This window comes from Peromyscus californicus, unplaced genomic scaffold (genome assembly GCF_007827085.1).
Source record: "Peromyscus californicus insignis strain IS unplaced genomic scaffold, ASM782708v3 Scaffold_7__1_contigs__length_154581171, whole genome shotgun sequence".
NCBI lineage: Eukaryota > Metazoa > Chordata > Mammalia > Rodentia > Cricetidae > Peromyscus > Peromyscus californicus.
Window position 1 is genome coordinate 97618840 of NW_026294595.1, and position 27215 is coordinate 97646054.

A 27215-nucleotide genomic window follows, 5' to 3' on the forward strand; every position below is an offset into this window, starting at 1 on the left:
CTTCAACAAATATCACAGTATTCTTGCTTATAGTTTTTCCAGAATTACGAAAGTGTGGCAGGACCTAAAGTGAGTTCATGCCTTAGGAAGAAAAAATGTTGATGACTATTGATCTACAAACAGTAAAGCATCACAAAGCCTGATACAGTGACATAGGTTTCCACAAGTCTTTCTCATCACTTAGATTTATCCTGAAGTACTTTGTGGCATTGCTGCTTCCTTTTCTAGAAATGGGCTCAGTTTTGTGCATTTGCTTTTTTTTTTCTGCATCTTTACCAAGTATGTTTATGTGCTTTTTGTTGTTGATTGTTTTTGTTTGTCTTGTTGAGTCTTGAAGATACAATACATGGAAGGTTTGCCATTCGTAACTATATTATCACTTCCATAGAGATCCTAAGACAACTTTGAGAACTGCAAACTCCTCACTGGCTTTCCTCAGCCAGCATATGCCCACTCACAAAGCGCTCTTTGTCTTCAAACTCTTCTACAGACATCTCCTGCCACAGCAGTAAGTGCACTCCCCATAGACTCATTGGTGACTGGTTTTGTTGAACCTTGGTTACTGTTGTCAACTTGATAGAATCTAAAATCACAAGCGAGATGTGCCCCTGGACATTCCTGCGGGAAATGCTCTTGATTTTATTAATTGAGGTGGGAAGATCTCTCGCACTGTATTCTACTATTCCCTTGCTGGGATCCTCAACTGTGCATATGGAGAAAGGGAGCCAAGCAGAAACATAAAAACATCCCTCTGTGTTTCCTAATTGTGGATATTATGTGGCCAGCTCGTTCAAGCTCCTCCTGCCACATCTTATCTCTCAGCCTATGATGGATTGTACTTTGAACTCTAAGGTAAAATAAATCTTCCCTCTCTTAAGCTATTTCTGTCAGAATATTTTATGACAGCTACATGAGAAGAGAATGAAGTTACCTTCCTTCTTTAGACCAGATACCAACCTTCAAGCTTCTGTAGCCACTACCAGCAAATATTCCAGGAATTTATTTTATTATTTTCATTTTGTTTGTTTCTTACCAACAAATATCAATATTCTAAGACAAGTGAATTTTGTTCTGTACTTACAAAGAGTTTTTCCACTCTAGTTATTTTTAAAAATATTTCCTTTATTATTTATTTTTAATTCCTTTACATCAAGAGGAGGAAGGGTCCACTCTTTCATCCCTCCAACTACCCCCATGTCTTTCCTCTACTTTCAAATTTATGGCCTCTTTATCTTTAATTATTGTTACATATATGAATAAATACATAAATATGACCTGCTGAGTCTGCATAGTATCAACTGTATGTATATGTTTTAGAGCCAACCATGTGATATTGGATAACTAATTAGGGGGCTCATTCCTGAGGAGGACTAATTCTCCCTTTCTCAGAAGTCATTAATTGCCTGTAGCTCTTCATCTAGGGATGGGGCCCTATGAGGCTTCTGCTGTGCATGTTGGTATGTCAACTGGTATTTGCATTGTTCAGGTCTTGTTTAGGCAGCCGTATTGTTGAGATTTTCTAAGTGTAGCTTCCCTTTAACATAGAGAAGACACAAGTTCACAGTGGATTTCCTGGCTTTTCACAGCCTTCCCACTCCTTCCCTAATGTTGCCCAAGCCAGTAAGGCATTAGGATTGTATTGCAGATATATCACCTGGGAGTAGGCACTCCATGGTTAGTTGTTCTTTTCAGTTTGACCAGTTGTGGCTTTACGTGATGGCACCTGCTGCAATAAGAAACTTCTTTGATCAGGAGTGAGAGTTATGAGCATAAGTATTTAGAATGCAGTTAGGAATTATGTTGGTTTAGGAAAATGGCAGTAGTACATCCTCCTCTAAGCTCTATGACCTCCCTCTGCTGGGGTAGTTACAGTACCAGGTACTATTTCCCTTCTGTTGAGCTGGCACAGTTTCCCTTCTAATAGGCATTAACAACTTCTATTAGACAGCTGTTAAGAGCCATAGACCATCTAACAAAAAGTCTCAGGAATAGGAAAGAGAAATCTCCTTTTGAGGTTTTGGTCAGAGGGAATCCAAGCAACTCCCAAAACAATATCAGCTATTGCTGTTGCCCTTGGTTGCCTCCTAGAGGTTTGAGGTAAAGTCCATACTGCTGAGGCCATCACTTACTTCAGACATAGGACTCAGAGGAATTGAGCTGGATCTGACCTGAAAGCTTCATCCCTATGGACTAGCTTTATAGAACTATTTTCCCTTCTGTTCAGCTGGCATGATTTCCATTCTCTAAAAAAAAATAATATTGTCAAACCATTGAGAATTTGTCTATTAATCAGGAAGACAGAGCTTCAATTTTACTCACCTCATATTGTTAGCCTGTTGTCATGATTTATACCAGTTCAGATATCTTTGTGTCCTTAGAGTAGAACATTAAAGACTATTTTTTATTGAGTTCATTCTGAGGATCTTTTCTGTTGTAATTGTAAGCAGAAGATGAAACTCTCCTTATTCCAAGAGATATACAAAGTTCCCCTCCAATACAAACCAGCATGATCCCATTCTGAGGATGTCCTGACTCTCCTTGTTACCAGCCACAGCCGTACAGAAGAGTGAGAACATAAAATAGAAGCTGGGAGCTCTTCTCTCTGGGCACAATCTCCAGCCCTGTCAGGAGAGCTGCACTGGGATGTTCTGTGGACCCTCTGACAAGAAGCAAAGATCTGTATAGGAGAAAAGTGGCTTGTGCTGCCTTGGGAGTGCGCAGGGCTGAAGGTAGAGAGGATGCATGTCTGGATTGAGGGATGAGTGTCTGAAATCATCCCTCATGTCTAACTGGCCAATACCAGGTGGGAGTAGGGGTACAGCATGAAGGCCATAAATTGTATTTGATAAAATACATCAATCTGGTTGACTTGTACTGAGGTTTGTGGTAGAAGAAGTTTTTAAGCGGTCTCAGATTAAATTTCCTTTTATATCGGGTACACTTGTGCCTATTTATTTTATATTTTGAAATCTGTAGTCCTGCTCATCACACAGAGACTGACCTTCATAGGTTAACCCAGTTCCTCGACATAGAGAACAACCTGATGGGCCTCATGCTTTCCATATGCAAGATAACCAAACCTAAACTCACAGCCACAGCCACAGCCACCTCCACTATTGGGCTTACTGGATTCTCACAATCAGGTCAAAATCTCTTATTCTTTTCTAGTTACCACATCCAGACATGCTAAGCAGATAGAATTTCTTCCACACTTATTTCAGAGCCTGGAGAAATTATTCAAGCTAGCTGTATCTCCATATACCCTCTCTTGCTTCCCATCAAAAAATACATAGGCCATTTCCTTGGATTTTCCCTTACTCTCCCTTGCTTCAAGGTGATGGAGTTTGCCACCTTGGGCCTCCGCTTGGAATTCATTCTTGTTGGTGACTTCTAACACCAAAGTTTCATCCCCAACTTTGTCTATGTTTACAGTTCTCTCCAAAACTAAGTGACAGGACAGGTCCTGAACTGATTGGACGGGCCAGTAGTCTTGGTGCTTTCTTCTAGCTTCTCCTGTAGCCACTGAGTACTTTGGAAGTGTCTTCCTCCCGCTCCCTCCACACTTTCTCAGATAACTTTTGGTCTTTAACCTATACTACTGAGGCCACCCCAAGTGTCATCCTTAGGTTTGTTTCTTCTTTATGGGGCTCCACGGTGTTTGTACCTTCCTCTAGCTTCTACTGCCTGAGTCTATTCACATACACATACCTAGCTTTATCTCCTTCCATTTTCATGTGTGTATGTGGTTTGCGGTATATACTTGTGTATGTATGTTTGCATGTGTGTGAAAACACACAGATGTGGATGCCTATGCCCATAGCTGTGTCATACACATGGAAGACTGAGGGTGATTTCTGGAATCATCTTCATCCACACAAAGAAGGCACTTCAGGCTCAGCACTGCTTCCGTGTTGAAGAGGAGCGTGTCTGGGTTGTCATGAAGACATTATGCTGCTGCAATCATGGAGACCCTGTTTTCTTTTCTTCCTGGGAAGAAACCAAAAAAGCTCTTCAGAAGACCAAAAGATCCAGCTGCACAAAGATTTGGGGCCAATCCATGGGTACAATTAAGCTGACCTAGATTTGCCTTGAGGAAAAATAGACTGGACTGGTGGATAGAAATCTCCTTGTTATCAATTAACTCAGCTTTCCCTATTTTATTCTACTAAATTCTCTTAGTCCTCTCTGCTTAATGCTTTTTTAGGTTTGTCTACATATTCATTACATATTTTGTTTACACATTTTTAAGTCATTTTTCATATGTATTATAGTGATTATCTTTTAAGACACCTGAAATTTTTCTGTAGTTTACAAAGACTTCTCTATGACAAAATATATAGTGAAAGCATCAATTCTTTTTAAACCTTTTTTTGTTTGTTTTCTGCTTTCAAATCCTGCCTTTGCCTCCCAAGTTCTGGGATTAGAGACATGTGCCATCACACCTGGTTCATGTGGTGCTGGTAGGAACCCAGGGCTTTGTAGGTATTAGGCAAACACTCTGTCAGGTGATCTACAGCCCCAGCCCTAATTACTTCTTATTGATAGTTGATATCCTTTGTATTTTTGAAGAATTTGATAAAATATTTAGTTTTCATGTTCATTTGTATTATTCACATTGTTTTACTAATACTGGGTTTGAAATTGTTTTATTTATCAGAACAGCATTCTTCTTCAACAGAAGATATGAAATAATTTAGAGTGTATAAATTTTGAGTAGGGCATTTCAGGACTATTATGTGAAGTATTTGTAGTGAGAGACATTCAAGAGCTTTAAAAGTGACTTAAACAGGAATCAATTCTCTTCCATTCGAAAGCATCCTCCCACAGGAGTTTCAGATAGAGCTGTGTAGAAAAACACTGAATGACATAAAATAGCATACCTTTCACTAATTCCGTGGTTGTTAATATTGCATGTCTAATATTGCCACCCGTCAGTGCCATCAGTTGTAGGTTGGAAGAGGGAAGACAGATGGGATGTGAGAAAATTTCGCCAACAGAGATTAACACAGGAATCTGAAATCTGGAGTATTAGCAGAGCCAAGGCAATCCCATTTTAGCTGGGGGGATTTTAAATAAAATCCTTTCACTCCGAAGACTGTAAAGTTGAAGTGCTTTCAATTGAAAGATTAGTAGACAGTGTAGGGAAAGATCATGTCTACATTTCTTGAGGCACAGAAAACAGGAGAGAATGACAAGCCAGGGAACGGGGACAGTTTGGTTATTTAGATTTGAGCTGAACCACAGTCACAGCCAAAGTCTTCATACTGACTAATCAAAAGCAGCCTTAGGCATCAGCATCCTGTGTCTCAAACTACTAAGGCCTTCATGTGGATGTGGCATGTTTTCCCAGGTGTGGTGTTGCTTATGCACTCAGCAAATGTGACATGTTACAAAACAAAGGCCACTGGAAGACTCTCATACCTTTTCAGCTTTACTGTGATATAATTGGCAAAAGCATATATATTCAAGGTAAAATGTAGTATTTTAATGTGTGTAAACACTGTCAAATGATTAAGATTATGCTAATTAGCACATGTCACATCGTATACGCACTAATTTGTGTGTGTGTGTGTGTATGTGTGTGTGATAAGAACACTGAAGATCTAGTCTTTTATCAAACTTCAGGAATACAAAATTATTAACAATATCACCATGTTGTGCAGTATATCTCCAGGACTTATTCATGGCTGTAAACTTGCACTCCCCTCATTTTTCATAACTCCCAGCCGTGGTCACCACTTGTCTACTCTCTGTTTTGTGGTTTTTTCACTTCAAAATCCTTATATAAGACAACCACTGCAGTGGTTAATATTGGCCATCAAACTTAATATACATTGGAAGAGGGAGCCTCAATAGAAGAATTGCTTCTATCAGACTGGCCTGTGAGGCCATTTTCTTGATTACTAATTGATGTAGGAGGACCAAGCCCACCCTAGGAGGCACCATGCCTAGATGGCTATATAAGGCCTTGGCTATATAAGAAAAGTCAGTAAGCAACATTCTTAAATTGATTTCTGCCTTCGCTTCCTTGGATGATGGACTGTAACCTCTAAAGAGAATTAAAACTTTGTTTTTCTTCCTTGATTTTAGGCAAGGTGTTTTATAGCAACTGAAAGGAAACTAGGACTTTCATGGAACCCCGTGCTTTCCATGCCTGGCTTATTTCGTTTAACATAATGTTCTCTGGATCCAGCCATGTAAAAAGGTGTCAAGGTTTCCTTCTTCTTATAAATACTGAATAATTTAGTCAGTCTTCTATACACACCCACAATACTATCATCAATCTTCATATTGTTAACTGAACAAGAAGGTACAGACAGATATCTCTTTAAGATCTTGATTTGAATTAATTTTCTATTTGCTCAGAAGTAGATTGATAGACCATATAGCAGTTCTACCTTTGGATGAGGAACTTCCATACTGATTCTCATAGTGGCCTGACTCATTTTATAGTCTCAGCCACAGTGCATACAGGTTCCAATTTATTCACAGACTCACAAAATGCCACTTGCAGTCTTTTCTTTATTTTGATAATAGCTACTGTAACAGGTATGGAATGGTTTCCTCGTTGTGTTTTTACTTATATTTCCTTTCTAATTAGTAATGTCAAATACTTTTCCACATGTGTTGTCCATCTGCATGCCTTGTTTGGGTAGGCAACTTTAATTTCACTTTTACTTATGCTTATTGCTGTCAGTAGACCACCATGAAATTGATTTTTTAACAAAACTTGAAGCACTGTATGAAATATTTCTAAATTCAAGTTTTACATGTAGCCAACTTCATGTGCTTTATCTCAGTAGACTAGAGCCTCTGCAGTTGATGATGTTGTCCTTAAATAGCCATAAAGTATTCATTCAGATACAGAAGGATAGTATTGTCCTCATGAGTCCTCAGAAAAACCTCCAATGTGAAAATCTGTGGGCTTGTTGGTTCTTTAACAGACATTACACCCCCATGACATTTATATTCATCAGAGCACTGTCTGCTCATTTACACATTTGTGGAGATAATCATGGGTCTCTTGTCATATCTTTCAGTCCACTTAATTTCATTTTTTTGCATACTGTTGTGGGTGCTTGGGCTTACCCTTTGTCAGCTGTGCACACTATTCAAGGAAGACGTCACGCATCTTTCCATTTTGTGTTCCTGGACATTAATGAAATCAAACAATCTTGCTATTTGCTTGATGCAAGAATAGCTCAGAAGCACACAGTTAAGAACCTGGAGGTGAAATTTTGGTTAATTAGAAATATAAATCATTAGATAAATTCTCTTGTCTCTAACAGTCAAGCTATATTGAGGTGTTTTACATCAATTTCAGAAGATTCTGTTCATATAAAATATCTCATTGATCATCTCATTGACCACTTCTGAAACCCTTTCTTACATTGGCTTTTCCTCATCACTTCTCAATCTTTTATTAAGGTATCAAGTCCAAGATGAAATACTGTTTTCAAATACCTATCTCGGCCTACAGCTTGAAATTACCTATATGCGATCAGTTTACACGGAAATGTCACTAGAAAGCAGAAACTTGGGACCACTTGATGATCAAATATTCTAGTATTTAGATTCACTCCTTTGTGCTCTAGGATGAAATAATGGAGAGAACAGCAAACCCATCATTTGAATGGGTGATGACAGTATGCTTCCTGTTTTAGTTTACTGATGTCTATAAGTCTTTAAAAAAAGTAACAAACAGACCTTTGTCACTAAACTATAAAGACAAGATAGCCTTGAACTTTCATACTACTTTGTGTCCTTAAAATAGATATGTATTTAATCACACAGAATTATCTGCAGTAATATACCATGTGGGAAAAGGATAACTAAGTCATGAGTTTAAAAGCCTCATCCTGAGAGACCTGGATCTAGAAAGGACATCACCCATTAAGCTAGAAATCAGGAATGTATGATAGTTCCTGAAAAATCTGAGTGGAATATCTGCTTCCCATCCTTATTAGAAAGAAATTGCCATTTGTCCCATCTGTGATTATATGGCAACAATCAATTAATAAATATTCATTCACAGTTTTATCGTGATAAGAATGTATATAGTTAATTATAATCATCCAGTTTGAGGGCACATGGGAAGCATAGGTCTTGGATGTCAGGAATTCTAAAATTTGTTGGTCTTAGGGAAAATCTGCTGAGAAATCATTAAGAATCTATTGTCTACTTCTGAAGCACTACTACTACCATGACCAAAATCTAATTTAAAACTATCAGGGTTTTAGTCTTGCTCAATATAAGATATAAATATATACAATTACAGAGGTTTAATAGTACAATTTATTCATCTCTGATAAATTCTACTTATATTCTTTTTGCAAAGAATGGTTCCTAGTTGAATGAAGCTGCATTCAAGTAAAATGGTCCACTTGAATGCTTCTAATGATTCAGGACTTTGTAGGTATTTGGCTTTTAATAGAACTGGATTCCCGTGACAGAATCTTTAGGGCTGTGGAAATGAAATCATCCTTGGACCAGCTGAAAGTGGTTTCTGTGACATCAAGAAACATGGAGAGTAGAATAAGACAATTTCTGGAGCAAGGGTCTAATATATCAATGTGCTCTAGAAAGAATAAAGCTGGCCTCCTAGTGGCTTAGTAGCTGAGAATAAGGATGTTACAATATCCCTTCATCCATGCACATAGCCACATAGCTGGTACCTAGCTACAACTGAAGCAGGCTTTGTTATTGTTATTTCCAATTAAAGGAATGGGAATTTTACAACACTTTCATAAGAATAAAAATGAAATCCTACAAGCTAGAATACTATTAAGAAGAATTTAACAAGCCTTTAACACAAACAGAGGATTTCAGATTTTATGTGCTGAAGCAAGAGCATGTGTAATTCTTTTGTTCAAGCAGCCAAAACAGCAGCAAGGAATAAAAGTATGAATTGAATTCTGCTGGATTGGCAGTTGTCCATGATTCCTTATTTGTGAAGAAGTTTGTGTAAACCCTCAGATGCTTTTGCACCATTTTCAATCAAGGAACAACATTCTGTCAGGCCATTGTATTTTTTTTTCTGTAACAGTATACTCTTAAATGAAATTACTAAATTTTGTAGAAAATGTGAAGCTCTTCTGTCCAGCCCAGAGAGGGAGAACAGATAGAGGTTCCTGCTTTAGAACACAGTGAACCTAGAATGAGTTAATGCAGAAAGTTATGCTCAGAGAGAGCATAGGCATAGCTAGCACATTGGCCGTGTTGAAGTGCGTGGGTACCACTTGGACTTTCAGATGTGTCTTCACAGTGTTACAGAATCCTCTGAGTTCAGAGCACATAGAAGCTATCAGTGAGCTTTCGGGGGGTGGGAATCACCAGGAGCTTGGTGTGTGTGTGTGTGTGTGTGTGTGTGTGTGTGTGTGTGTGTGTGTGTGTGTGTGTGTGTATGTGTGACAATCCTTGACATATGAAAAGAGTTAGAGTTGGGATTCCTCTTGCTCTAACATTTGGAGCCATTGTGAGCAACAAAATAGACCAAAGAAACTGGGTGCATATCAGAATGAAGCTTAATCTTGGTTGGTGGCATGTGCCGGTGTGGCCAGAGCACAAGAGGTGGCACCTGCTTGCCAGCTGCTCATAAATTTGCCAGTCTTTCCTCAGAAACATGATTAGTGTTGAATGGAAGGAAAGGAAGCACTCTGCTTGACATGCCTGGGATGTGGCTCACAGTGATGTGTAGAGTGTAAGACAGGCTGTCTGTACTAAATCTCCACTCTATCCAAAAGGAAAGCTCAGAATGCTGTTTTACGAAGGGTGAAAAATGCTCATTCATAATGTCGAATATTTTTTAAAGTTGTTCGTTTTCAAATGACTTCTCACTGATTATCAGCATCTGAGGATGCCCAAGTTTACTACTTCAAAGTTAAGATTTTGATACATAGGTTGGGGAGAGGCTTAGTGGGAAAATGCTTACTGTGTAACCATGGTGACTTAAAAGCCAGGTGTGTGGTGTGTTCCTGAAACCTCAGCAGATCTTCAGAACTTTGTGGCCGACCAGTCTAGCTGAAAAGGTGGGTGATAGCTTCTGTGAGAGACCCTGTGCCAAAATGAAATTGAGTCCCAGTGTAGTTCCAGATCCATGGTCACATAGATGGCCAGGTTAAGCTCAGTGGGTCACAAAACAAAACAAAAGCACATGAATGTGGGAAAGAGATTTGTAGATGGGGTAGGGGAGTTACCAGGCATGGGGGGCAGAGATAAAAGAGCTTGGGAGGCAAGGGTAATTAGAATGCATTATGTATACTTATAAAATCCTTAAGTATAAATTTTAATCAATTAAAAATTAATAAATTAGAGGGCTTGCGCCATCCCTGCTTTGTAGAAGGTCTTTTTCTCTGTTTGCCTTGGTGTGTATGTGTGTATATCCTCACCACTAATAAAGCCTTTCCTTACTGGCTCATTTTATTTGCTGTATCTGAGAATTCATACCCTCTCCTACCCACTCTGCAGACTTTTTCTGCCTTTTCCTTCTTTATCTGGCAGAGAAAATAAATCCCATCAAGAACCATAAATGGTAGTACTTTGAGGACCTCATTACAGATTCCTTCTGAGGATTTACTGACTAATCAACAAAGAAGGTCAGACCTTGAGAGGACAGAAAGATGTGACTCTTGAGCTGCCAGCACCCTTTCTCCATCCTGGAGCAGGGCAAATAATTTTACATTTTTCTCTCTAACAAGGAAGGTCCTCGTGATACCTCTCCGAACTCAAGTGTCTGTGTATCATAACAAGGGAAACTGGTGACTGAAGCCCTGTGAACAGAACTAAACTGCACTATTAACCTGGAGCCTGACTCCACAGTGATGTTACCTCTAATGGGTCAGGGTAGAGCCAGGGAAGAGAGAGACATCCACTCTTGTTTCAAGCTAAAATTAGATGATGGATAAATGTCTTCTCTTCCCCTCTCTAGAGGCAAAGAGAGAGACCTCACACTGACTCTCACTACTGTAATAGCAATGTATAGACCCAGCTTATTTGAGCTGAGACCATGGAATTTCTTCCTCTGTTTCTTTAATTAATTGATTGATTACTTAATTAAATTTATTTATTTATTTACTTTTTTGGTCTTCTTGCCTAGGCCACAGATACCATTCCATCCTTTAGTCATATGAACAGAATGTAAAGTGTGTGCCTATTTGAAAAAGGTGGTGTGACAGTCCACATTTAATCCGTGAGATGTGTGGATCCCATATGGACCTGTGCCCTGATTGGCAGATGGGATTACTTTACTATGGAGCTGAACTCACCATGAGCAGAAAGCAACTATGTGGTTACTGCCATATTGGCTAATGACCTTATTAAACTACAGGAAATCATGTGACTTGGTTGCCATCTTTGATAGTGATAATATAAGAGGGCAAATGCCTGGTGACTTCACCTCCATCTTGGTTACTGTAATCACATGACATTAAAGAAAATGGAAGCACCTTCGCAACTTCCTGTTTCCACTGATCCCTTGGGAAATACTACACCCTGTTTGTTTTTTGTTTATTTGCTTGTTTTTTAATCAGACTAAGGAGGTAACATCAGACCTCTAAGCTGTTTTTTGTTTGTTTGTTTATTTGTTTGATTTTTCTTTTTAATTTTTAGTTTTTTATCTTGTTTTAAATTTGTCACATTTTTCTATATGATATATTTACTGGTCCCCAGAGGGGACTTAAAAACTTCAGGAGGAACAAACAGATCCCAACAAATTCTGATGTAAAATTAAAAAACAATCATCTCTAAGAACTTGTGCTCATAGGAAATGAATTCTTGGGGACTCTGACCTCCAAGAATTTCAAAAGCTTTACATCTCTGATTTTTTTCTTTTTTGTTCAAAGGAAGGACAAAAGAAAAGCCCTTGTTTTTTGTAGGAGGGTGGTTAAGTTTTTCAGACTGTCAATCTCCATTTTCAGACACACACTCACTCATCCACCCAAACATGCACATACATATACCACAAACCAACTGATTGCGAGTATACAGTTACAAGCAGTGTGTCACCCCAAGCCTAGTCAGAAATGATCTCAAATTAGACACTAGTAAAAGGCAGATATCTCTGTCATCTTGGTTATGAGGGTAGACTATCACATACCCATGACCTTATAAAGTTTAAAGAGGGCAAAAAATCAAATGTTCTTTCCCTTACATCACTCTAAAAGAAAAGAAAATATTTTCTGTTTTGTCAGTCCCTGTTCCCAAAGCAAGACCCAGCATAGAAGATGTATTTAGACAACTCTATAGAGGTGATAAGTAGGACAGGTGCCTTGGGTCCCAGACAGTTGTCATGGGACTCATCAGAAAGTTTCCTGTCAGTTATAAGAAACTGAGTTCAATTTTATAGAGAAGTAAATTCCTGTTATGTAAATGCTATATTGGCAAATTATCTTATGCTATTTAATCACCAAGAAGCTTGCTCTAGAGATGGCTTTCAGACTCAAGCATTTTTTAATCTCAAAATGTCCCCCAAAGTCCCTGTTCTAGACCAGGCTGGCCTCTTAACTCAGTGACAATGGAAAGGTGAACAAAACAGCCTTCAAAGTGAAACATTGTGTTCTTGAGGACAGCTAATGGGTAAATTACTTACAACATTGGTTACTATTATTTATTTCATGATACAGAGATGTCTACAGTTAAAGCTGTAACATGAATCTTAAAAGGTCTTGTAATAAAAAACCCAGAGCCAGATATTGGGGTGAAAGCTGAAAGATCAGAGAAGCAGAACAGCCAGCCGCTAGTTTACCTCTATGAACTCCTCAGCTTCAAGAGAGCAAGTTCCTGTTTCCTCATGCCTTATATACCTTTCTCTGCCCAGCCATGTCACTTCATTGGATTAAAGGCATGTGTGCTTCCCAGTACTGGGATTAAAGATGTGTGCCACCACTGCCTGGCTCTGTTTCCAGTGTGGCCTTGAACTCACAGAGATCCAGATGGATCTCTGCCTCACGATCGATAGGATTAAAGGTGTGTGCCACCACTGTCTGGCCTCTATGTCTAATCTAGTGGCTGGCTCTGTCCTCCAATCCCTAGGCAAGTTTATTAGGGTACACAACATATCACTACATAAAGCAGGCAGTGGAATGCCCAATCATAGAGAGGACTTTTTGCCTCAAAGTCTCCCAACCAGTAACTCCAATATAATAATAGGGATTCCTTAGTTTATTTCTAGGGGAGATTGTAAACATAGTTTGGAGGATGTTTTGCTGTGCACCTGATGTTTCTCATTGTCTGATACTTTCATTCATCCAAAACCAAAGCAGGGTTATGGTAAATTATTTTCTAGACTATAAAAACCATAGAAGCCCCCCCCCCCAAGGATATTCTCCTCACCTTCTGATGATTAGAAGAGTCAGCAGTTCTTTTTATTGGGCCCCACCAGAAAAACCTTGAAAGATTTTAGGGTGGGTCTACAGGAAGAAAAGATGATTTTTCTGGCCATTTTCTGTACACTGATCTCTCTTAGTTAAAGCAAGGGAAATAAGTGATTTCTATGATTTAAAACTACAATTACAGGAGTAACATACAAGGATCTTTTCTACCTTTTCTTGTTTGCAGAGGGTATTTCTTCATGTCAAGGTCATTTTGATTATGTGCCAAAATGTTTGCTACAATTTAACTGTTTTTATGTGCACAGATAATCCTAATTTGTTATATTATTCTATATATGCAGTTTGGATTCCACTTTGCTGTATTCAGGAGGTTTTACAAAGTACTATCTTCCCAGCCATTCACCTGCCATCTTTGCAAATGCAGCTGTGCCTGTTTGCTCAAAACCCAGCACACATGAGCTTGCAGACTATAAAGGTTCCTTTGTAGAAGGAGGAAATAGACAGGGTCATTGTATGTTCATGATGAGTATCCAGACACTTCTCCCAGATAGCATGCAAGTCTCCCTTAATTGCACATGCCTTATTGGTCTTAGGGAAGAATTAGGATATATAGGCTAAAATTGATAAGGAAACAAGGCTCCACTTATGTAGCGGTGGGAGAGTCACAATTATTACTAGGTAAAGACTTTCCAGTGTGGCTGCTACCAGGATTCTCCTGTTGGTAGCTCCTCACCTATGCCCTGTAAATAAGTCTTACAAGCTCATTGGTCTCCCAGGGTGAGCTTTGGTCAAAACAAACCTTTGGTTTATCACTGTGACCTTATAAGGAGAAGATAGACATTGCTTAATACCTCTCCCTACCCAAGAAATTTTCATAACAGTTGGTAAATTTGTTTATTAGTGTGACTATGTCTCGTAGCATTTAAAGACATAGTAAGACGTTGGAATGTCAACACCTCTTCATGATAAAAGTCTTAGAGATATCAGGGATACAAGGAACACACATAAACATAATAAAAGCAATATACAGCAAGTCTATAGCCAACATCAAATTAAATGGAGAGAAACTTAAAGCAATTGCACCTAAATCAGGAAAAAGACTAGGCTGTTCACTCTTTCCATATCTATTCAATATAGTTCTTGAAATTTTAGCTAGAACAATAAGACAACTAAAGGAGATCAAGGGGGTATAAACTAGAAATAAATTTTAAAAAATCACTATTTGCAGATGATGTGATAGTATACATAAGCAACCCCCAAAATTTGACCAGGGAACTCCTATAGTTGATAAACATCTTTATCAAAGCGGCTGGATATAAAATAAGCTAAAAAAAATCAGTAACCATTCTACCCTCCTATATATAAATGATAAATGGACTGAGAAAGAAATCAGGGAAGCAACATCCTTCACAATAGCCACAAATAATATAAAATACCTTGATGTAACTCTAACCAAGCAAGTGAAAGACATGTATGGCAAGAACTTCAAGTCTTTGAAGAAAGAAATTAAAGAAGATAACAGAAGGTGAAGTGGGGAATATCCTTGAACACACTGGCACAGGAGACAACTTCCTGAACAGAACACCAATCATGCAGGCACTACAATCAACAATTAATAAATGGGACTCCAGGATACTGAAAGTCTTCTGTAAGACAAAGGATACTGTCAAAAGGAAAAAAAAAAACAGCAGCCTACAGAATAGGAAAAGATCATCCAACTCCACATCTGACAGAGTGCTGATTTCTGAAGTATATAAAGATCTCAAGAAATTAGACACAAATCTAAACAGAATTCTCAACAGAGGAATCTCAAATTGCGGAGAAACACCTAAAGAAATGCTTAATATCCTTAGCCATCAGGGAAATGCAAATCAAAACAACTCAGATTCCATCTTACACCCAACAGAATGGCTGAGACCAAAACAGTTGTGTGGCTTGATGTGTTTGTGGGGCTCCTGGCAGTGAGACCAGGACTTATCTCAGGCACATGAACTGGCTGGCTTATTAGAACCCATTCTCTATGGTGGAGTGCCTTGATCAGCCTTGATGCTATGGGGAGGTGCTTGGTCCTGCCCCAACTTGGTATGTCAGCCTGTGTTGACTCCCCAAGGGAGGCCTTACCCCCTATGAGAAATGATAGGGGGGGAGAAGGAAAGGAGGGGGAACTGTGGATGGTATGTAAAATGAAATGAAATTTAAATAAAAAAGTTTTTTAAAAAAGCACAAGTTACAGCCCATGTTAGAGAGGATGTGGAGCAAGGGGAATACTGCTCTATTGCTTGTGAAAGTGAACACTTTTACAGCCACTTTGGAAATCAATTTAGCAGCTTCTCAGAAAATTGAGAATTGGACCTAACTCAATTAATCCAGCTATACCACTCTTTGGCATATACCCAAAGGATGCTCTACCATACCACAAGGATACTTGATCAACTATGTTCATAGCCACTTTATTCATAATAGAGAGAAATTGGAAACCACCTAGGTGCCTCTCAACTGAAGAATTGATAAAGAAAATGTTGTACAATTACACAATGGAGTATTACTCAGCTGTTAAAAACAATGACATCATGAAATTTGCTGGCAAATGGATGGAAATAGAAAAGATCATCCTGAGTGAGGTAACCCAGACCCAGAAAGACAAACATGGTATGTACTCACTCATAAGTGGACATTTGCCATAAAGTAGAGAATAACCATGCTACAATCCACAGACACAAAGAAAATGAGTAACAAGGACGGCTCAAGGGAGGACACACAAATCTCACTGTGAAGAAGAAACAGAAGAGACGTTACAGGTAGATGAAGGGAGGGGTCTGGGTGGAGGGTGGGCATGGGAATAGGAGGGATCAGGTCCGGGGAAGATGGAGGGAGAGAGGACTGGGAAAGACAACTGGAATCAGTGGAATCTCCTGGATGAGCTTGGTACCTAGTGCTGTGGAAACTCCCAGGAATCTATGAGGGTGATCCTAAGACTCCTAGCACTGGAGGATATAGGCCTGAATCAGCCATCTCCAGTAACCAGATAAGTCTTCCACTGGAGGGATTCAGACCTTAATCCAGTCACATAACTTTTGACCTAAAATTTGCCCTGCCTACAAGATATGCTGGGGTAAAGGTGGTTCAGAAATTATGAGAGTGGCTAACCAACAACTGATTCAGCTTGAGGCACATACCATGATTGGGAGCCTACCCCTGACACAGCTTGGAGGATCAGGATCCAGCTAGACATTGAATAGCCCAGATACCTAGGCTAAAACCAAACATGACTGGAAAAAATTCAATGAAATGATTCTTAATGATATTCTGCTATACTCATAGATTGTTGTCTAGCCCAATTGTCATCAGAGAGGCTTCACCCAGCAACTGATGGAAACAGATCCAGAGACCCACAGCCAAATATTAAGTGGACCTGGGGGAATCCTGTGGAAGAGGGGGAAGAAAAGGATTATGGGAGCCAGTTGGGCTAAGGACACCACAGGAAAACCCACAGAGTCAACTGATCTGGGCTCATAGGGACTAACAGAGACTGAAACGCCATCTGGAAAGTTTGCATGGGACTGACCTAGGTCTTCTGTACATATGTTATAGTTGGGTAGCTTGGTCTTCCTATGGGACTCCTAACAGTGGGAACAGGGCCTGTCTTTGACTCTGTTATCTGCTTTTGGGACCCTTTCCTCATACCTGACTGCCTTGTCCAGCCAGAATAGGAGAGAAGGTGCCTAGACTTACAGCAACTTGATAAGTAATGGCTGGCTGATACACATGAGAGACTTGGCCTTTTCTGAAGGAAAAGGAAGAGGAATGGATGGGGGTGGGAAGAGGAGAGGTTTCAGGGAATGTAGCTAGAGTTTTCCTGCCTGGCCCACAGTCAGGACAAATCTCTCTCACCTGCCAGTCCCTCAGCCGCTCAGACCCAAACAAGTAAACACAGAGACTTATATTGCTTACAAACTGTATGGCCATACCAGGCTTCTTGCTAACTGTTCTTATATCTTAAATTAATCCATTTCCTTTAATCTATACCTTGCCACGTAGCTTGTGGCTTACCGGCATCTTCACATGCTGTTTGTCATCGTGGCGGCTGGCAGTGTCTCTCTGACTCAGCCTTCCACTTCCCAGCTTTATTCTCCTCCTTGTCCCGCCTACACTTCCTGCCTAGCCAATGACCAATCAGTGTTTTATTTATTGACTAATCAGCAACACATTTGCCATACAGAACATCCCACAGCAAGGGAAGTACTAGGAAGAGATGAGGAAGGAAGGTGAAAACTGTGATCAGGATGCAAAAGATTAATTAAAAAAAATTTGAAAAGTAAAACAAAAATGATGTTGGAATGTAAAAATAAAAATATCCTTGTTAAAAGAGAACTTGTGTATAGTGATTGAAATGACTAGAATTTTCCTTTTGCAAAGTGGGACGAGAGTCTAAGTAAGTTATTGAAGGTTTATAAAAGATGAGACTTAGATAGGCAATGGCTTAAGAACTGTGTTTCTAATTAAGGATTACTTTAACGTGCTTAATTTCTGTTCAAGCTTTTAATTAAAAATACCAAACTGGTGCAACTGACTCTCTGAGTGTTTAATAACAGTACTTAGAGACCTATACTGATGATACGAATGTGTTAAAAGGGAAAGTATTTTTTCTCCTTGCTCTACAAAGGTCAACTAAGTCCCAGGGGATTGTAGGACTTCTCTCAATGTTACTATAACTATTAGAAGTCTCCTGTTCTCTTGCTCAGGAATGTCATGGAGATGCCTCTAAGGGGACTTTAACCAGTGTCCAGCCTACCATATAGTTGGATTAATTGGCAAGTGAAAGACTAAAGAATCTAGAAGTCCCTCACAAGCCCAAGTGACCCCTGAGGACCAGATCTCTGACTGGCCTTGACAGTAAAAGTTTTTAAAAAGTAATTAATTTTGGTCATCTACATAGTCTTAAATACCCATCAGGAAAGTATAGCCAGGATTAAAATGATTAGTATGTTTAAAAGTCTAAGGTACTACAATCCTCAATCATATGAAGAAAAATAAATCATAGTATCAGATGTTATTTGGACAACTACTCCTCACTAATGATTCATATCTATATATCTATACATCTATATCTATATCTATCTGTCTATCTATCTATCTATCTATCTATCTATCTATCTATCTATCTATACATAAATACACACACACACACACATACACACACACACACACACACACACACACGTGTGTGTGTGTGTGTGTGTGTGTGTGTGTGTGTGTGTGTGTGTGTGTGTATGTGAGGATATAGGTCAGGACCTTGGCTCATTTCAGCACCATAGAGCCTAAAAAAAAAACAAAAACAAAAACAAACCTTACAAAAAACAGAACAAAACAAAATAAAACAAAACAACAACAAACAAACAACAAAACCAGGCCTATCTTCTTAAATGTCAAGGACAAATCTAAATAAACAAACAAGCAAACTGTACTTACCAAATATAGAATGCTATCTCTGTCTGGAAGAGTAATTATTATAGGTATAATGTGTCCTTCTGCACCATAAGCACCCATGTTACCTGACTAAAGGAGGCTACCAGATACTCTAGTTGTCAAACTCAGAGATTTGGGGAAATTATTCAGGGCATGTGAGCAGTGTGCCTGGGACATTGCTGGACAATCTTACAAAAAAGTAAAAAATCCTTTGTTTTTTTCCCTGTAAGAAGAGGCTGGTTGCCTCTTCTCAAGGCCACAGTGTCAGAATACTGACTCTGTCTCTGGTCCTAGCTAGCTAGAAGTTTTGGAATACTGCAGTGTTTGGAATAAAATTTGCTTCTGGTTAATAGATTTTGGTGGTCTGGTCCCCATTATTTGCCCTACCCCAGAACCCAACATTTTGGGGACTTGTCCAGGATCATGCAATTCTGGGAAGACTACATATATAGGTCAGGACTTTGGCTCATTTCAACTCAAACAACTTTATTCTACTGGTTATGGCTGACCAGTAAGTTTTTTCTCTGGTCTCTGTATCTGGTGTCTGGACAAACTGGGGCTCAATAGAGAACAGGTGGATGTGCTTCTGACCTCTGAACCAGAGGGGAATAAGGGATGCCTTGAATCTTCTTCTGGCTGTTGGGTCACTCATTTGTGGCCCTTTAAGACTTGTTTGGAACCACATGGCCTATCACACAGCATTCTTCCATTCATGTCTGCTGAATTTTCATCTACTCATTTTCATTTACTTGTTGTCTTGTTTATTATTAGTCTCCATGTTGAACTTGCTTGTGAATTAATTCCCACCATGGGCCAAACTTCTAAACCTAAGACCCCTTGGACCTTTCTCATCTCCAGGACTTCAGAAACAAAGCAGCAATCTCTGCCACCTGTGTGAGACCACAATGGCTTAGGGTTCTTTGTTCATTAGAAGGCCAGCCTTCAAGATTGGATGGCCTCCTGAAGATTCCTTCAAGCTTATGCTTAGGGTCTGGGATGTCATTTTTAGTCATCTGGACCATCCAGACCAGATCCCCTATATCATGGCTTGGAGCTATTACCTGGTAAACCCACATCCTGGTTAAAATCCCTCATTCTTCCCTCAGAGAATGAGACTGCCATTCTTCCCATTCAACCGAAGAATCAAAAGGAAAGCTTAGCTGGCCTGATACTCCTGTAGTCTTGCCTTCTTCTAGTCCTGAACTGGATGACTCTCCTCCTCCTCCTCCCTATAATCCCTGACACCAAAGACAAGTGAGGAACTCCTCTCTGATGGGGAATAGAACAACTATTAACTCTCTTACTGCCTCACCTCCCCCTAGATCCTCTGCTCCCTCCTGGAATTCCTCCTCCTCCCCCCTCCCTCTCACCATTCATCTCCTGAGCCAACCCTGCTTCACACTCACTTGGGAAAACTGCGAATTGCAGCCTCCATTGCTCCCTTATTCTGGGGCCACCTGATGCAGATGACAACCCTTGCCTAGTCTATTTTCACTTTGCTACCAGTGACCTATACAACCTCAAGCTCCAAACTCCCTCTTTTACTGAAAACCTACAAGTGCTAATAGCTCTTCTTGATACTGTTTTGTTCACCCATCATCCCTCTTGGAATGATTGTTAATAACTCCTTGAGCTTCTATTTACTATTGAGGACAGAGATAGAATCCCGAGAGAATGCCACAAGTTGGCCCCAGGGCAAGGCAGTCACCTCATGGATGATGAGATAATTATTAATACTTTCTTCCCCACTTCCCTGTCTGATGAGGGATGGGACTACAACACAGCTGAAGGTAGGGTGTTGTTAGAATCTTAGATGGTTTTTAATTAAAAAAAAAAACCTAGAGCCAGATATTGAGGTAAAAGCTGAAAGATCATAGAAGCAGAGCAAGCCACAGCCAACCTCACCTCACCAACTCCTCAGCTGATCCTGTTTCCTCAGACTGAAAGCCTCTGAGTCCTCACCCAAAAGGGTTTCAGCTGAACTACTTTAGTTCCTGTTTCCTAATGACTTATATACCTTTTTCTGCCCTACCATCACTTCCTTGGATCAAAGGCATGTGTGCTTCCCAATACTGGGATTAAAGGTGTGTGCCACCACTGCCTGGCTGTTTCCAGTGTGGCCTTGAACTCACAGAGATCCAGACGGACTTCTGTATGGTGATATTTTATTTGTACTGAAATGTGATTTTATTTGTATGTTAATAAATAAACTTGCCTGGGGGTCAGAGCTAATAGCAAGCCATAGCAAGAGCTGGGCAGTGGTGGCACATACCTTTAATCCTGATCACATGACAGGCAGATCTCTGTGTGTTCAAGGATACAGCCAGCATGGAGACTCAAGGCTTTAATCTCAATACCAACCATAGAAGACCTGGAGGTCTGTATAGACAGGCAGTGGCGAGGTGGTCATGTGGTTGGGTTTTCAACCAATGAGAAGGTAGAACAGAAAGTCAATAAAAAGACAGATACACAGGAAGTAGGTTGCTTGCTGAGGGGAAGGACAGCAGCCACAGGAAGGGTAAGAAGATGGTTTTAAGTCTCAGCTCTTAGCTACTGCTCTGACCTCTTGGGCTTTTAACTCTGCATTTGGCTCTGTGTTTCTTATTTAATAAGACTGTTACATCTACACTTCTGCCTCCCTAGTGATAGGATTAAGGGTGTATGCCACCACTGTCTGGTCTCTATGTCTAATCTAGTGTCTGGCTCTGTCCTCCAATCCCTAGGCAAGTTTATTAGGGTACACAATATATCTCCACAGGACAGCCTTGCATACAAGGACCACAAAATGAACTGTGTGCTTGAGAAGGAAAATGTTACACATTCCTTCGTGATTATCCAGGAATAACCCTTCCCTGTCTTGGGAAAAGCCTTATTGACCATGGTGTACACCCAAATTCATTTCACTGGGAAGGGGATGGCAATCTCTCCATGGCCTGAAGTCTATGCCTTTTGTCTGGGTATACACAAAATTAAGGATAACCCTTAAGAAAGCATACAAGGCAAAGATTTTAAAAGTACATGAGAACTAAAATGGCTGCTTCTCATCCCCTTGGTCCTGCTCTTACACTTTCATTAGTCCTCTAATGATTCTATTCCAAGTTTAAGAATATGTTATAATCATAACTACAGAAGACAGAATAGATAAGATGAACAGTGTTTCTGAAACAGAGGAGTCTTTAGAAGTAAGAAGGTAGGTGGTGGGGGAGCTGTCTAGATCCTGAAGAACAGGGCAGAATTTGGAGAAATTCATTTACCTATCTGATGCTTTTTGTGGGTACTTAATCACCACCCTGCCTGATCCCTGCTTTCTACATTTCCCTCATCTTTGGAAGGATTATACATCATGCTATACTGTATAGAAATTCAACTGTGAAAGAGTACCGTTGGGTATCAGAGTCATCTTGAGTTGTGTCATACATTCCATAATGCTCAGCATGGCCTCTGTAGTAAGAATCAGGCCTGAGTATGAACTGTTCATCTTTTGTAACAAACAGAATCCAAGTCATAATTTGGAAGACTGTGTGTTCAAATCTAGAGTGTACATTTGACAAAAATAACACTAACATATTCTTCCTAAAAATTAGGTGAAATTCCCAAAGCCATAATTACTAGAAATGGTGCTGAAGTATCAACAACAATCTGTGTAGTTGTCAGTCCTGTTGACTGATTCCTGAAGTGTACATTGTAGCACTCAAGAAGTGACATGGGCTAGAGATTCCTTTTACTGGGGTGGAGAGATCCTAGAAGAGCCTGAGGGCTAATTAGGACATGGAGAAGCACTGGAGGGATGTGAGGATTCTGGAGACAGAGAAGAGGTTCGTGTGAGACACTCTTAGTTCAGATAAAGGCCTTGGTTCTTTATTCCCCATTGTGGTCTGATTGGGAAATGTCTCACTGAGGTTTATGCGTTTGAACACTTGATTTCAAGCTGGTGGCACTGTTTGGGAGGTTTTGAACCTTTTAGGGGGTGAAGATTTCCTGGGGTTAAGACTTGAGATTTTCATAGTCTGGCTCTACTTCCTGTTTTTGTCTTTGCTTGCTAGCTGCTTGTTGAGATCAAACTGTGCTCTGTTCAAGTTACTCCAAATGTATGTATGTATGTGTGTATGTATGTATGTATGTATGTATGTATGTATGTATGTATGTATGTATGTATGTAACAGTGGTTTCTCAGGCTCTGGCTTGCATGGAGAGACTCCATTTTACAAGCAGTCTTTGACCTCCTTTTGAGGATGGAAGATGATCCCATGCTTGGGTGGACAGTTGAATCAACCCATCTGTCCAGCCCCACCTGTGCAGCACAGACTGATAAATGACTTCTTACTGGAAGTAGAATGGGTATCATTGATGTATTTATCAGGGGAAATGGATGGTACATGGACACGCAGTGTATTAAAATCACATCAGGGAAACAGAACAGGCCCAAGAACTTATCACAAACACCAGACCAAGGAAAAAATGAGACTCCTTACAGGCACATCATTAAGAGCCACGTGCTTAGTACTGGGATGCTGACAGTCCCGACCAAGCTGTCATCTGTCACCCAGTGTGTGCCCCCACCAACCTATCATCTCAACCCTGTGATCCACAGAAGCCTGACTCCAGAGAGAAAGCTGCTTTCCTCCAGCTCCTTTGGGTTTCTTATCTTATCAAAACAGACTTTATTTACATTTCTATGAGCTCACCTCATAAACTTCTTAAAACTCTGCGGAAGCCTCTTTAACCATCTGTACCATCACACACACACACACACACACACACACACACACACACACAGAGAGAGAGAGAGAGAGAGAGAGAGAGAGAGAGAGAGAGAGAGAGAGAGAGAGACCACTTTTCTGATTAGTGTCACCTTACACAGGTGAAGCCATGAATGTTAATCTGTGTTTATTTCTGTGTCATCAGATTTTGGTTCATAAGGAGACATATGTAGAGGAGATTTACTATGTGTTGTGTGATATAAGACTGAGTATTAGTAATTAAGAATAAAATAAAAGAACTCATGTTTATCTCAGTCAAGTAACAGACAAAAATCTTGTCAACTGTGGAGTCAGAAAGATATTTTTTTTGTGTGTGTGTGAATGAAAAACTCAAGAAAGCCAAAATTTAAGAGCCATGGAGCTGGGACCATTCTCTAGGGAGCCTGTTCCTTGGTCCCACGAAACTAATTATTTTGCTTCTGTTTTCTTCCAGGAAGCCTTCATTCTAGATGTAACAATGGCTGAGCCTTCTCACTCCCATAAAGCATCATCTCGAACGTTATTCAGGACAGATCTAGTGAGACAGTGGGTGAAAAGGCTACGAGACTCTCAAAGGCTGTGGGCTCTCTTCCCAAGCAAAATGCACATGCACAAGTGCTAGCACACACTTCGTGTGACTTAGAGGATGCTCGATTACTCACTTTTGGAGATCGGGGCAAGACTGTGCTTTTGAAGACCTCAATCTTTAGGAGTGTGGCGTGAGGTTGATATATTTGTATGGAGAACCATTGGGTGGATGGTAGGAGTTACCTAACTGAGTCAATGTTAAAGAGGTGGCTCCGTGGGACTGGGCAGGACTGGAGAAAATTCTAGCTACCCAGAAGGAAAAAAGAGACTGAGTTCACATGGTTTTCATTTTGAGGTGGCTAAAAAGCTCAGATGATTCTACAAAAAGACCATTTGAAGCTAAAAATAGTACTTTTTTCACAAATGTACAGTTCTGTTAAAATTAATTCCAGGACTGATGAAGGCTCTTTCTTAAGATGGAAATCTCAGCTGCTTTAGGAAAGCATCTTCCTCAGCAAATGGCCAATGGGGCCCTAGTCCACCTCCCAAGTCTCCTTATCCATAAAGACTGGTGTAGGAGAAGGCAGAACTCCTCCTGGAAATTTTGACCCTGTGCTTATCTCTGAACTAAATTAGACAGTCTGGGCTTGGACAAAGATCTCTCAGGCCTCTGGCAATGCACAATCTCTGCAATGACCCAGCTTCCTCATCCTATGAGCTTGGAGTGTCTGGTATCTATAGACAAATTTTCTGAGCACTCTGCGTGTACACAGGTGATCCCGTGGACTTGATCTGTGTTTATTTCTGCTCTATCCGGTTTTTGGTTCATGATGTTTTCTCCTCTCTTCCTCCTTAGCTACTCCCTTGGCAGTACACTCAAGGCACTCCACCACTTCCTTCAGATGAGGCTATTGTGTCACTCAGAAAGCACTGTTTTCAACAGCTTTTAACTCTCTCCCCTCTCCTCTCAGGTGGTCCTAATGCTGGGCCCCCTCCATGGTAAAGCTGTTTTCATGTTCCTCTCTTCCTTTCTATGTTTGTCCTTGTTTTCCTTCTTTGCTAGTCTCTAACAAAATAGATTAATCACAGTAGGCTTTATTATTCCACCAAGGATTTTTTTTTTATCTTTTCTGGCACTTTTTCCTATAAGTTTTCACTGCTCCCTCAACCACGTACTAAGTCAGCACTTGTTACATATTATTAATCCAGCATATCAGTTCTGTCTCCCACAGCTTGCAGAATCATTTCCTCACATTAGTCAGTTCACTTCTTGCTGGCCCACTGTCTTTCCTTGATTCTGAGAATGTATCCTTACAGGGCTATAGACCATGTAGTCCTCTCACATACAAATTATCCCCTGTACGAAGAGCCACCTTTAAGTAGTGTGGGGTAGGAAATTTGCATTGGTGCTTTTAATTCCCTGGGTGATCTTGATATATAGCTGAGGTCAAGAACTACCTCCCCCTCCTGTTGGAGACAGAGAGTGAGTGTGCTTGAGATCATCACATCTAGGCAGCTCTAATGCACTCCATCAAATATTGGTGACCCTTGCCCCAAACTCCCTGCTGCTTAAAAGTTATTGATCACTCTCATCATATGGCCAGGATGTATTTCTTAAGTTAATTGAACCTACAACTGGAAAAAGGTTTTTGCATTCCCCCTGGCTGATGATATTTACTGTAAGAGCATCCTTGAGCTCTCAGACGTTCTGGAGGAAGGTCAGCTATTTCAGCATGTGGCAGAGTGGGAATGAGGACTGTGAATTTCGAAACCTCCTACGGTGTTGTCATCTGGGACTGGAATTTTACGGAAACCACATATAGCATTTACATTCTTTATGTGATTTGAAAAGCTCCCAAGACTGGAAATTCTATTGCTAGTGGTATGATTTAATCTTCACACAAATAAATGACTACTTTGAATCTTTGGGATGGAACACTATGTGACAAATTTTATTAGTCTTTTGCAAGCTTGAATATTACATTGACCACTTATTAACTTTCTGGGTTAACATCCATAGAAATTATTTTACGATTTCTGGAGGGTATACAATTTTACTTGACAGTTTTCTTAATAACAAAGTACGAGGTGATGATTTGGTTGATTTAGATAAATTCTTTGTGTTTTGGAAGTTTTTAGTATGTATACACACACACACACACACACACAGAGAGAGAGAGAGAGAGAGAGAGAGAGAGAGAGAGAGAGAGAGAGAGAGAGAGAACATATTTCATTTGCATGGTGTGTTTTTCTTCCATGTGAACTTGGAAAATAAATTCAATTGCATATCAGTGAAGTGACCCAAAAAGTAATTGGCAAACAAACCTGAATAGAAATTTCTTCAAAGAGAAATACAAATGCTGAGCAAACACATGATAGTGTGCTCAACACGACTGTTCAGGGAGATGGAAGGTAAAACTTCAATGGGACATTATTTTAAATCTATAGCAAGTGTTGGGGTGTGGAAAAAGAGAACCCTTATACGTTGCTGGCAGAAGCCTCAATTAGCATTTTGGCACAACTTGACGAGCTTGTGAAATTTATGTGTAAATCTGAATATTTACTTATTCTTTGCAGTTACCAAAAAAAGTGAGAAGGTTAGCATTGTACATAAGAAGGCATATCATTAGTGTTGGTAAAGGTAAGTAGACCAATCATATAGGTTAGATATCTCAGAAAGATTTAATTATAAGCTGTTATAATTAACATATATATATTTATATATATATATATATATATATATATATATATATAATATAATTCAGACAGTCTGAAACTAAAGTGGTACTTATGGCCAGAAGAGAAATAATGGGTTTTTGGTGTAGAGCATGGAAAGACAGTTATGGATCATAAAGAGCAAACCAGAAAACAACAAAATAAAACTAGATTCACTTTCAGCAGCACTTTTAGCAAAAGTGACATTTGTGGTAAGATATGGGTATATATCATTTAGATGAGAAATGAAATCTGAGAGGTTGGAAAAGTGTGGTGGGTAATTTTGCCTAGAGAATTGTGGAGTCTGGCTATGTCTGTAAAGGCTTTTTTTTTACAAGGAGGAGAAAGACAAACCTATTTAGCAGCACCATTACACATCCTGGAGACTTGGGTGAAATAAAGGTGGGAAAAGGAGACACAATAAATAAATAAATAAATA

General features: G+C 39.8%; 1 long non-coding RNA gene across 1 annotated transcript in view; it reads right to left on the bottom strand.

Moving 5' to 3' along the window:
- Positions 1-1185: 1185 nt before the first annotated feature.
- The window catches only part of LOC128101585 (uncharacterized), a 122825-nt gene continuing 96795 nt past the window's right edge, over positions 1186-27215 (bottom strand). Inside the window, exons 3-4 of the long non-coding RNA XR_008215130.1 lie at positions 7090-7224; positions 1186-3987 (exon numbers count right to left, since the gene is read on the bottom strand). This is a non-coding gene — a long non-coding RNA (uncharacterized LOC128101585). The remainder of the gene's footprint in view (positions 3988-7089; positions 7225-27215) is intronic.